At 34.1% G+C, this 13,297-nt stretch overlaps 1 pseudogene; it reads right to left on the reverse strand.

The window, feature by feature from the left end:
* Positions 1-1,809: 1,809 nt before the first annotated feature.
* Positions 1,810-12,762, reverse strand: LOC143600846 (ABC transporter C family member 8-like; annotated as a pseudogene).
* Positions 12,763-13,297: the final 535 nt, after the last annotated feature.

A 13,297-nucleotide genomic window follows, 5' to 3' on the forward strand; every position in this document is an offset into this window, starting at 1 on the left:
GATGGGTGGGTGTCGTGTATATATAAAAAGAGTGGGGAAATTGTGGAGATGGAGTTGGGTAAGAAACGAAGGAAGGAAAGAGGGAGGAAGGATGGTGGAGAAGGGGGAAGAGTATGGAGGAAGGAGGAAGAAGATAATACCCAGTGGTCGGACTGTCATTTTTCCCAGCAAGCTGGTTTTTTCAAGCTTTTAAAAAATATAACCAACAGAGGGGCACATATGTGACTGGCCAAAATTACATTTGTAAAAAGTCTAAAATACCCTGCAAATAAACGGACTTAAACGAAAATATTTAACGGAAGGAGTCAGATTGACCCGCCCAATTATCACAATGGTCCAAAGTTCGCAAAATCATTTTCAGTGTCAAACCTGTAGAATTGGACCATATACCAGGTAGATAAATTGCAGAATTCTCTTAAATAAATTTAGAAATTGCCATGTGGCAAGTTGAAGGCTTCTGGTTAATTATAAAAGAAAGGTTGTTTGAAAACTCACTGTTTTATTAGATAGGTAGATCTATATACTAGTGTAATCCTCCCGTGTTACGGGGGTTTATTCAAGTTTTTGGTTTAATCGTTTTGATATTTTATGATGATATATTTTATATTTTCACGTAGTTTTGTTTTAATTTAATACATATATATTAGTTTGTTATTATATTTTTTAGCGTTTGAGTTTTCTCAATTGAGACGTGCAGGTTTTTTTAGCTTTATAACGAACAAACATAAACGGACACGAGCATGCTGATTTTTTTAAATGAACAAACATGAACACAAATATATATATCTAATGAAAAATGGGACGTTGATGTAGTTGACAATGGTGGATAGTATCGGAAGTTAACCGGCGATAGAGATGAACAACAACAGAGAACATGTAAAAGAGATAGATTAAATTAGGGTTTAATGATGAAAGTGTTTACCAATAAATGAGATCTTATAACCATTTGAGGGCTGTTAGGGTTTGGTAAGACCCATAACTCGGGGAAATTGTTCTTTGATGGTTAAGAGGTTCCCGTTTAGGAGTTATCTGGGTTTGGTGAGACCCATGACCCGCAAAAATTATTGCTTGATTATGAAAGAGTTTCATAAATATATGAGATGTTATAACCCATTTAAATATTATCTGGGTTTGGGGAGACTCATACCCACGAATTCGGGTTAAATGCATGAGAAACCTCTATTTAAAAATCAAGCAATCTGGTGGCTCTAGAGAATGTGGGGAACAACCTGAGAGCGACACGTAGGATTTTTTGGTAGACAATTATATAGATAGTTAGATTTGTGCACGTTTAATTCGAAACAAGAATAGAGAATGAACCGTCATCAATTTCCGTATTTGTCTTTAACCAGCCTTAAATAAATAAACATGTAGATATGCAGATGAACCCAACATTATGAAGTGTATCAAGAGTGCTGCTAGCGTGATAAAACTGTTCGTGATGTTGCCCTCAGGTGTACGTAGGTGGATGTCGGTGAGCTTGTTACTCATTTTTTCAGATGTCTTGGTGTTTTTTCAGTTAACATAACAGCATGATATCTTGTTTATCAAGGTCATATTACTTGTGCATTTTATTTGACCAATTATTGTACTTCCTCAAGTTATATATTTACTAAAATGAATTTTTTGGCAGAGTAAACAAAAGAATCATGAGGCGATGAAGTTGAGCTGCAGGAAGTTAAAAGACTAGAAGGTGGTAAACGAGGGAGTCTACTCGAGCACGAAAATTCTATGTAATACAAATACTCAATCATCAAAGATCACAAATACTTGCAAGGAAATTAATTATAGATTCAAGCTCAATTAGTATTACTGAACGCCATCAAAAGTCTGAGTAGAGTTCCTTCACTTTCTTGTACAACTGGACCAGTATTCGGCTACAAGCTTGGAGAAGAATGAATCAGTCTCTATAAGCTTTGAAGGATCATCATACTCCATCACATTCCCTACAAATAAACTAATTTAACTAAAGATGACACTATGCTAAACAGGTCAAATAAAAATATTTTGCTGCTAGCCAAAATCAATAACTAATATATAAAGGCGGCTCAACGATTCTGGGAGCCCAAAGAGAAGTGAAAATTTTTGGCCTTATTTCATTTTGCCTAGTGGAATGCATGAAAACATTAATTCCAACCATGTGGGAGCAGTAGCATACCAAAAGACATGACCATGACCTTGCCACTGTCTATAACGGTTGGAACTCTGTGTGCCACAGTTATGACGGTGCAACTCGAGAACTCTTCCCTTATGATTCTTTGTAGAATAACATCTGTTGTTGAATCAATGGATGCAGTGGCTTCATCCAGTACTAGGATTTTGTTTTTCCTAAGTAATACTCTTCCTAGACAGAATAACTGTCTTTGTCCAACACTCCAGTTCTCTCCTTCATCACCCACTATAGAAAAAAATGACGGTTAAAAGTCTGGTGTTGTGTTTTAATACGTGTTTAAAACTTACATTCAAATAAGTAACTCGAATAATATTACTAGAGATGGTGTTTGGATATGACTGACAAGTTATATAGTTATTTATATTTATGGAACCAATGGGCAAAATACCTAAAGAATCTAGCAAATTTGGAAGACTTGTAATGGTAGTTTTAAGCTGACATTTCTCTAATGCCTGCTATTTCATAAGAACTATCAACGTTATTGCATAAGGATTGTATAGACAAATGACCAGATTTTTTTTATAACTACCAGTGTGTTTTCACTTCTGTACCATTGTAAATCATTGTAGATGCTTCGGTATCAATAAATAATAGATAAAATTAATTTTGTCCTGTTTTAATCACTGGGCTTGCTTTGGGTATAAAAATATGAATAGACCTTTGTCCCGTTTGACATATGGACGTCTCGTAAAAGTTTTCGTTCAGTTTGGGTTATCATTCTATACTTTACAAAGACCCAAGTGGGGAAAAACCATTTTCAAAATATTCTTTTTAGTTCATTATACCCCTACTTTTTTCGTACGCTTGAGTCATTAAGCGATACCTTTTTGTCCTGTTTGAGTCATTATGTTGGCTTGCTATAACTTCTTTTTATCTCATTTGGGTAATCTCGGGTATTCATGTAATGATCTAAACATGATCATGATAAACATGTTTTCAATTGACTCGATTGTTAAAAAAAAAGAACAATGATCATAATGGTACAAAAGTAAAAGTAAATTGGTATTATATGCATATATAAAACCATATCAACTTTATGTAGATATTTAGATTACCTTCCATATCTCATCATCAGTATGAAGTCCAAGCGGGTCCAAGTTTGTTCGAATACTGCCCCTAAAAAGGGTGGGTTCTTGTGGGATGACACTTAAATTTATTCTAAGATCTTTAAGTCCAATAGAGCAAATGTCCAATCCATCTATAAGAATTCTTCCACTATCCGGTTCTACCAAACGAAATAAAGCTGTTATTAATGTCGTTTTCCCACTTCATGTTCTTCCGACAATGCCTACTCTAGTCCCTTCTTTGAATGTACATGTGATCCCTTTAAGAACTAGGGGAGCGTTTGGACGATATCTTAACTGAAATCACAATCCCGTAAATGCATAAACGTTAACATCTCAACAGAGCATATCTTTTTTAATTACATTTATAAGCGAGTAGAAATATAAAATTATTGTAAGAATTTACATGCTTATAGTAGCATATAAAATGAATTTACCTTTAGATCCTCGAAATGAATCTTTCCCTTGGAAGGCCAATATGATGGTGGCCTATTATTCACCACAATGGCTGGTGGCTCTGATGGAATGCACATGAATTGTTTAACCCGTTCAACTGAGATCAAGTAATTAACTAAACTGCAATACCATCTTATAAAAAACACTTGGCAGGTGGTCAAAGATAATGCATAAGAAAGAGAAAGGCCAACCATCCCTATACAAACATGAAACATTAATTTGGAGTTAATATAGTGTCAGGTGGAAATATTTCTACCAATTTACTTATAAAGGAGACGTTGGTTCTTATGCTATCTCTAACAGGTCAAATCGAGGGCTATAAATGAATCAAAACGAATCGAACAAGACCTTGTTCATGCTTTTCTGTTAAGCTTTTATCGGACAAGCGAATGGTTAACGAATAACTAAACAAACGATACTTCTTGTTCGTGTTCGTTCATTAAGAAAATAAACGTGTTCGTGAACGATTCACCAACACAAATGAACTAGAATAAAAATGAACACATCAATGTTTTATTTGATTAGGCTTATCGAGAATTGTTGGTGCCAATGGTTCGGTCCATCTACCAAGTTTGTGTTGGTTATTATATTTTAACATTTAATTCATATGTCAGTTTTACCTAGAAAGTAATCACATAACACTCATATGCATATATTTTTTTATAATGAATAATTTTGCTTATATCTTTATCATAAGATTAGAAAAGTCATTATAAGTATTAAATGCCTCTGATGAACAAACATAAACAAACGAATATTGATAAACATAAGCGAACGTAAATGAACACATCCAAAAATACAATGTACATGATGCTAGGGTCGGGGCCGGCTAGTGGGTTGGGCAACCCAGGCGACATGTCGGGCCACATAATTTTCGGGGGCATAAAATTTTCCTTTTTTATATATTTTTAATTTTTTTATAAAATAGGTATAAATCTTAAGCCTCTTATTAGATATTGGGCCCAATTTTTTTACCCATAACCCATTTGAGGTATTGGGCCGACGGTCATTTTTATTTCCTTACTCGTTGGGGCCTACAGGCCTTTTTATTTAGGCTTGGTCGAAACATTTAAATTCTCGAATACAACCGTGGTTAGGGTTGAAAGTGTGGAAATTGTAAGACTAACTAGTATCTTGAATTGTGAGCCCGCTAACTTTCCCTTCACGTATCAGGATCTTCCTAATAGAACTAACATAACTTTACTTGAATATTGGAATCCTAAGTTTTAAATTGTCTAGCATCTTGCGAGTCTTTTCTGTTATATTTTCACCAGTTCTAAAATTTTTTTTCCGGTCAACTCAACTCGTTTCAAACCATATAAAAAAAATCCTTTAAAACCCGTTACCCAGGTATCCAACCAACCTGTTATCCACCTCAAGACATGACTAACAAACCTGAAGAGGCAAAACCATTTGGAACGAAAACCAGAAGAATGCTAGCTGCGAACAAAGTGACATTTGAAAATGCTTCGGTTCTCATAACCAACCATTCCAATGTTGCATTTGAGAATAAGAAAGTAGTTGCATCTGTATCCACCAACTTGAGGTATTCTTTAAAAAATCTATCTTGCATTTTAAATGCTCGTATTGTTGCTACTCCAAGTGATGTTTCAGATGCATAATTCATCACTGGTGCTTTTGTTGTTCCATTGATTCTCATTAGTTCCCTTGCGTTTGGTTGATAATATCCCTGCAGTCCAAAAAAATAAGATATACTTCTCATAATAACTTATACCTCAACTTTGGAATAATTTCATGTATATTCTTTGGATTAATATCTTAGAAGCATCATATTTATACATTCCACAGTAAAGGAAATAAAGCCAGCTAGCTATAACAATTTGTTTCATTGAATACGCAATTTGAAGAACAACATTATTGCTCAGAATCATCTTACTGCATTATGTTCTCTTCATTCATTGTTGATTTGTTGGTAGTAACTATATGTATTTTATTGTAGAATTGAATGGGCAATTATGATATTTCTGTTGTTTTGAAAGAGTAAACATCAGACTATGTGATCTTGTAGTGTGTGTGTGTGTGTATTGCAAGAACACAAAGAACAAGTCTAAATCGTTTGGGTTCTGTTTTGTCTTTGATCGCTCAAATGTGTCAAAACCAAAAGTTAGCTTTAAGGAAGAAAGGATCATACGGATTGATGGGTCATACGAGTTTAAAGTCATCCTAAGTTTATTCTTAATGCATACAATCTTCTAAAATGTTTTATACAAAAATCTAGATAATTAACTGCGGTAATAATTTTCTTTTAAAATCATAAGCACTATGCTTTATTTTACAAGTAGAATATAAGGAAGCAAATTGCTTGTGGGTTAACCATCCTTGACCAACTAATTGTTATCAGATTAAAAATACCCATCACAACCCGAACCACTTGACATGTTACCCACCTTGCCCCATATTGCCACCTATAAAAAGGATAACCAGGATTTACCTGAGCATATTTTGTGGCCACAATACTGAAAATGGCTACAAAGAGAACTTGCCATGTCACATTGGCCATAATAACAAACGTAGCAAGTAATTCAACACCAGAAGCAATCACAAAGGCGTAAGAAAATGGCATGTCAAAATCGATTGCACTAAGATCAGATGAGGCCTGCAAGAAATATTAAATTAGGTGCAAAACATGTGATTCAACAAACTTTTTTGGGGTTAATTTCATAAAAATCTAACCACCTTGGTCTAATTTCTATTTTAGTTAACAAAACTCTAGGCTAGAGAAAAATAATAAACAAATAAATGTACCCACTAATACTTCACCCATAGAGTAGGTTCTAGAAATGGTGAAATGAGAGCAAACTTTACCTCTGTCCTAAAACTTCGAAGCAAGGTAATATGACACAGCAACAAGTCAAAAACGGGGTCATGGAAGGGTAATGAACTTTCTAAAACTTCGATGCAAGGTAATATGACAGTAAAAAGTCAAAACGATGTCATGGTAAATGTTATTTTGATTTGGTAATGTCATGACGCCTGCAAGCTAGTTATATGCAAGTAGCTAGACTATTGAATCGTGTGTGAGACACTAGGGTACCTCTAAGAAAACCACTCATAACAAATGAATCCACTGATAGAAAAAGCCACAAATCTATACATTTACATAAAAATCCATGACATTTATCCTGTGTCTCTAAAAACTCCTATACCCCGATGTTGTTCTCTGAGAGGTGTAAGTCAAACAAGTCTTGCCTAATCTGCTCATCCCATAACACATAACACATGCAATTTAGAAATATGTAACCTTATTACACATAAAACATTCAAAACAAATGTACATGAAAGTGAATGTTGAAGTTCATATACCGTATAGACACACGCTTCTACAGGTCATTTATATAATTAGGTTATAACCTTAAACAAAACTTTTGAAACCATGATGTTTTATTTGGTCTAATAGAATGTTACTCTTAGGCGAAAAACGCATTCAAGGTAACATGCTTCAAAATTTTGCATCTTAGGTAATTTGATATGGTAAGAGGGATTCTTACCCTGGTGAGAATTCGCCCAACTAGAGTAGAGTCAAAGAATACCATCTGAGCACTGAAAACTGAATCAGTGAACTTATTGAAGAATGACCTGGAGGCTTTTAATCCCAAAAGTGTAGCAAAGACTGATATTAAAAACACAAAAACTGTGCTCACTGTTGAAAGCAAAGTATACACACAAATCAACATGATGTTGGTGATTTTAGGGATTTGAATACCATATGCTAGCCAGTAACTTGCTGCTGCTTGAAGACCAATAAAAATAGTTTGACTTAAAATGCATAAAGACAAAAACCATATTCCTTTTGAGATGACAACATAATCTAAGAAAGGTTTCCATCCAACATTCCCAACCTCCTTTTCTTCTTCTTCAGTCAACTGCACTCCTGGTGGGCCCTTCATTAACTGCCCTTCACTCTTTTCTTTATTATGGTAATTATTATTAATTTCTTTCAAATTTTGATATATGTTTCTTTTGTTTTCTGGAGGTGAAGGGTTTAAACCTGTGATTGCCTCTTTATGAGCATTCACAAGTTGTTCAAATGTTGTCCCTTTCATTAAGACATTTTCATAGCTTCCTGATTGTATAATTTGACCATTTTGCATAACCTTGAAAAAATAAACAAATAAATAAAACATGATCACCAAAAATGATTCAAAAACATGCTACAACGTTCATAACAAAAAACACCTTATTACCAGAATATTGTCAACCGATGAGAGAAACTCCACTTGATGAGTGACAAGAATAATTGTTTTTCCCTCAAGGCAGGTCATAACGCAATCCTAAACAACAAAATCCACAATTTAAATATCTAAAGATTAGAATATGGAATAGCACATGAATATTCAAAGAAATCAGAAATCCAAAAGCCACAAATTGAAAAATGGTCGGCTATGATTCAGGTTCGGTTTACATGTGAAGACACTCCATGGTTAGCCAACTCGAACCGTGTAAACTATATAACATAATAGTTTCACCTAATACTTATGTTTTATTATTATGCTAGTTATATGATTATCATAGACAGAAGGTATATATACAGAGAGCTTTATGTAATATATACATATATAGCCAAGGTTATACTCTATACAGAGAGCTTTATGTAAGTATATAACCCTATTACACACAATCCATACACGATATCATATGGTCTCCATAAGATACTATATTCTGATACATTTTATAAAAAACAAATGTAAAATATATAGAAGTCTGAACAACATAAGAGATTTGTGTACCTAGAAAAAGTTAAATTTAACCAAACAAACAACACGAGGATAGGGTATCGGGTAACTTTTATCTGTTCCATGGGTAACCACCGCATTTGAATTAAACTGGCTTGGTTCTAGTCCTAGTATGTATAACTACATAACGTCTTAGAGACACAATTTAAATTTTCAAAAATTGAAAACAGAGCATCCAACTATATATTTCAAGAAATTGAAATCTTACATTAAAGAGAGTCGCGGCTGTATGTGCATCTACGGCACTAAAAGGGTCATCAAGAAGATAAATATCAGCATCATTGTATACTGCACGCGCAAGTTGAATCCTTTGCTTTTGCCCCCCACTCAAGTTAAGTCCTCTTTGACCAATTTCTGTTAAGTCTCCATGACTAAAAGCTTCAATATCTTTATCTAAAGCACATGCCTTAATAGCCTTTTCATATTTACTTCTGTCCATTGGCTTCCCATATAATATGTTATCTTGAATTGTCCCACTTTGAATCCAAGATGTTTGGCTAACATAAGCAATTGATCCAAAAACACCCACCTGAAAACAAAATCAAGATAACAATTAATTCAATATAAACTATCAAATACAATCATTGAATATGTGCACTCACTATTCCAGAAATTTTGGATATTTCTCCAAGAATAGAATATAACAAAGATGACTTTCCAGCACCAACTGGACCGCAAACCGCAACTTTCTGCCCGCATTTTACTTCAAGATTTATATTCCTAAGAGTTGGAATGGATGATTCTGGATCCCAACTAAAACTCCCATCCTGTATTTTGATACAAGCACGCGCAGTTTCCGGTTCTTGGTTTCTTTTCACCGTGACATCTTTAAGCTCATCATCAACCAAGAAAGAGTTGATCCGATCAAAGGACACTTTGACTTGGATTAATGCAGAAAGTGCATCAGGTAATGACCTTACAGGGTCGGCCATAGTTCTTAATGTTGCTAAAATTGTAAAAATAGTGGCAGCATCTAAAGGAGCACTATTCAATAACAAGCATCCAAAAAAGACAACTGAAGAAACAATTGTTGGTGACATCCAATACAAAACTGTCATATATGCCTTTTTGAACTGAGATTCACTTAACCAACGGACTTCGGTTTCTCTGTAAGATTCAATTATTTTCTTGAATTTCTCTTCCCAAGATTCTAACTTGATGACCTTCATGTTGTTTAAAATCTCAGAAGTGGATCTTAGTCTCTTGTCCTGAGCCACCATGAGTTCCAACTGACTTTTTTGCACAGCTTTTGCAAATGGCAAATTAATAAGCCCGCATATGATTAAAGGGACTAAACCTGGAAGAACACCTAATCCTACTATGGAAAACAAGATACCAACTGGCAGAAATAGTTGAATAGACCAAGACCATGCCAAATGAAACCACATAGGAAAATCACCCATTCTGTAAGCATCTATCGCTATGTAATTCACAACTTCCCCGGTAGAGTGACGTTTCTTTCCTAAATTAGAAAGCTTAAGTTGTTTCTCATATACTTTCACCATTAGAGCCGACCTCATTCTCATACCAGTTCTTCTTGCTTCAAAGAAGAATTGTCTATAAGACAATGACTCTACTACCTTGACTACAATCAAACACCCTACTAACAATAGTCCTTGATGTAAATCTTTAAATTCTTGGTTGGTGTAGTTAACAAACACGTAAAGTAACAAAGGGCTAACAACAAATGATATAGTCCTAAGAAAGGCGCACAATCCTGATAACAGCATCTCTTTAAAATAAACTTTGGCTAATGCTATAGGAACCATGTTAGCATCGTTTAAGTTGTTTTCTGCTTGAAGTGAATCCCATGCTTTTGTGAACTTCACATGAGCAACCGATGCTTGGTCTATGGGTGCTAAACATGGAATGTCTTCTAGAACTAATGGCCTTCTATAACCTACTGCAAGCAATGGGTTCACCCAAGAAAATGTCAATTTGCTTAAAAAACTTGGTTCTTCTAGTTGGCTTGTATTTGGATTTGGTGTTTCGTTAACGAGTAAGGGTTCAGATAACGTCTGGCTTTGTGTGTATTGAGTGATAAATTTTTTAAAGTTTCTTAAAGCACACAAGAGAAGTAAGAAGCTAGCAGCCCATTCTATGATGGTAAATGATTTTGCCAAATTCTCAATGTTCACAAAAGAAAGTGACAAGAAACAGAAGATCCACCAAATGGTAGCTAGAATCTTGACTGATGTATATCTTTCTATGAGTAATGAAACCGTCACTGTTACCCAAACTAGTGGTCTAACAATGAACACCCACCAATTCAGTTTAGGGGTTTTAGCAGTGGCATCCCATAAACCAGCAATAAGATATGAAACCGAAATCAGAAAGCAACACGATGCAACTGAAATGGATATCCAATCATTTTTTCTTGACCAGCTGGTGTTGCTTATCCTAACATAACTTATAAGTAGTACCAAGTAGAATAGGGAGACAAACACCAAGTTGAAAATATCTAGAATATTTCCTTGTGTGAATTCAAGATCGTTGTCGCAAACCATAGCGATCCGCCCTGAATATGAATTGTTGGAAATCAGGCTCACGAACACGAAATTTGTTATCAATCAAGATCGGTTCTTTCTGTTTATTAAGATTCTTGACATACCAATTACATAAATCATAGCCATCTATATAATTATACTAAAGCTAAGCCAATATTGGGTATTAAGTTTAAAAGTCAAAAGTGTGGGTACTATGGTTTCAACTTTGTAGCAGTATTAGGTACTAACTTTAACTTCCATTAAGTGTTAGCAAAAATGACAGGCATGGGCAAAAAGTTGAGGGCATTATTGTCGTTGCACGTTCTTACTTAAATTGTGATACTAATCCAAACTCAAATTGCCATATAATTCCATACAATAGGTGGAAGGAAGTGCATACTCTAATATGTGTTTGATATAAGATTTTAAAACAGAAATAAAAGAATATCATGAGAGTTAAAACAATGACGTTTTAGCTTCAAAAGTTAAAACAATTGTCAAGCATATGTTTGTTTTCTATCAATATATTTGGGGTTTTCATTTTGAAAGGAAAATACCTTAGGAAATACTATAGATATATTTAATTTGGCTTTTATTTTAAAAATAAGAAAACAATAATTTAAATATTTACTCTAAACTAGTGAGTTATTCCGAGCCAAAAAGGTTGTGGTACCAGCACTTGGTATTGTTTATGATAAAAAAAAGTGTTTACTTTTAACGATTTCATCAAATAAGTATTGTCTGACGTAAGCGTGAACCCATAATAAATGTGTTTTAAATTTATCAAAAACTATACAAAAAAATATTGGTACTGTAAAATAGCAATAATGATACAATGTTGTTTGATCAGTATCTGGTATGTTCGTCATGGTACCAGTACGCTATTGGCAATTGATACAACATATGATATAAAAAAGTATCATATTTAGAAGACAGACACGATAAAACCCATTCTTACTTTATAATAATACGTTCGCATGCATTTAATTAAGTTGCACGACACATTTGTCGTATATATATAGGATGACAATTTCATATTCCGACTAGTATGGCAGTTTGAGTGAGAAGATGTAATGACAATAATGCCCTCAACTTTTTTGCACATACCCATCATTTCTATTAACATTTACGAAAGCTAAAAGTTAGTACCTAACACTGATACAAAATTAAAACTTTAATACCCATATATGTGACTTTTAAACCTTATTACCTAATCTTGTTACTTAGGGAAACAGTGACTATCTACGTAATGGTGTCTAATATTTTTATTATACTAAATAAACATACCAAATTAAACATATCTTCAAAACTCTTACGATTTAGCCTTCAATTTTCACTTTTCTTCAAAACAGACCCATTAACTTACTTGATGACCTGTTTTAGGATTAACTTCCAATATGAATTAGTAATTACTTCCCCCGTCCCTTTGAAAGTGTCCACATTACATTTTTAGTTTGTCCCATTACAAATGTCCACTTTCAAACTTTATTAATTAATTTCCAAATTTACCCTTAAAAATGCATCATTCCAAATTTCTTAAAATTTGTCTTTTTATATAAGTCAAGGGCATTATAGTAATTTGTTAAGAAAAAAGTGCAATCATTCAAACTTTCTTAAATTTTGTGTTTTTCAAACCATGACACTTGTAGAGGGACGGAGGGAGTACATGTTTGGATTCGGAACATGTTAGAATTGTAGTTTCAGTTTGAGATTGATTTAAACAAGTTACCTTGTTTTGTGTTTCTAGTTGCAGGAATTACAGACAATAAAAGGAACGAAGCTATAAAAGTGAGACGAAATATACCAAGTAAAATCTTCAGTGAATCCATGAACAAATTTCCGATCAAGAATTGCTTCAATCTGCTGATCTCCACCACTACGTACTGATCACTAGCGGAAATTCGTTAAAGAGGTGTGTCGAATTCTGTACCAAAACATGATTGATCGGACCAAATTTATAGAAGAATACAAATGCATTATGGCGTATAGATGTGAAGGATACAGATGCATTAAGATACCTATGCATGGATAATCAGGTCCATCTCTTGCTTATCTTTGCATGCAGTATACAAAATGGCAGTGGCTAAGACTTGTAATGTGTGAAGGATTTATATAGGAAATTCTCAGTTTGACTTATCAAATTTATAAAATATAAAAATATATATTAATATAAACAGAAACGCATTCACGTGGCATCCCCTAATCCGCATTCCAAATGTGCACGAGCTGTGTACATTATCACTTTAAACAAAAACGCCATTTGAAGAGTTTTTGTTTTCGTTTTTTTTTTCATAAACCCGGCCAAGTGGCATTAATGTTTCGACTGAACATTGGCCCATACGATGGCTGATCTGCCGAAGCATT

Source organism: Bidens hawaiensis, unplaced genomic scaffold (genome assembly GCF_021521415.1).
Source record: "Bidens hawaiensis isolate Kalapana, Puna unplaced genomic scaffold, B.hawaiensis_p1.1 tig00054950_1, whole genome shotgun sequence".
NCBI lineage: Eukaryota > Viridiplantae > Streptophyta > Magnoliopsida > Asterales > Asteraceae > Bidens > Bidens hawaiensis.